The sequence below is a fragment of the Triticum dicoccoides genome, chromosome 3B (genome assembly GCF_002162155.2).
Source record: "Triticum dicoccoides isolate Atlit2015 ecotype Zavitan chromosome 3B, WEW_v2.0, whole genome shotgun sequence".
NCBI classification, from domain to species: Eukaryota; Viridiplantae; Streptophyta; class Magnoliopsida; order Poales; family Poaceae; genus Triticum; species Triticum dicoccoides.
Genome location: NC_041385.1, coordinates 265,564,391 through 265,565,332, shown reverse-complemented (window position 1 = coordinate 265,565,332; position 942 = coordinate 265,564,391).

Here is a 942-nt window from a genome sequence, read left to right as displayed (position 1 = left end):
GATCTAGGGTTTTGGGTACCATACAGGGAAAGGGGGGGGGTCCTTGTGGGGGTCTTTTGATGTGATTTTATTGTTTACATATTCAGAGATTATATGCTATTGTTGCACTGAACTGTAGATGCACTGTAAAATGTGATGAAAGGGTGGTATTTTAGTTGATATTTCAGTGTAAAAATGCTGACTTTCCCTGTTATGCAAAAGTACATGCCTTTTTTTAGATGAAAGTCAGCATTTTACCATTGATTTGTGATGAAAGGGTTGTCTTTTAGTTGATATTCAGTACATAGTTGTGTTTGAAAATCATGTACATATTCAGTTAGAGTTTGATCACTGAAACTAAGATTTAGTTGCACTGAAAATTTCATCTGTCAATTGTTGCAGTGACAAATGGAGAAGCTAGCCAGTTTTTCTCAGTGGAGTTTGAGCACAATGGGATTTTCTTGGGGGAATGCATATGTGGAGAAATGAAGTTCTCTTACGTTGGGTGCAGTCATGAAGCTTTTGACTACTGTCATACAGACACATAGTCACTGGGGATGATCAAGTATTGCTTGTCAAGGATGAACTATGACCCTACAGACCCTCAAATCAAGGTGTACTGGATTTTGCCAGGGAAAGACTATGGTGAAGTCCAGAGAAAAGGAAACCTTGATATCTGACTTAAAGGAGACCTTTGATAATCTCCGGGTTTACAAGATGATGCTTAACCCGGCAAAATGTGTGTTTGGCGTTCCTGCGGGCAAGCTCTTGGGTTTTCTGGTATCCAATAGAGGCATTGAAGCTAACTCGGAGAAGATTAAGGTGATTATCTCCCTGGCTAAACCGGCGTGCATCAATGATGTTCAGCGACTGGCGGGTCACGTTGCCGCCTTAAGTCGATTCATAAGTCGGCTCGGTGAGAAAGCCCTCCCATTGTACCAGATGATGAAGAAAACCGACACT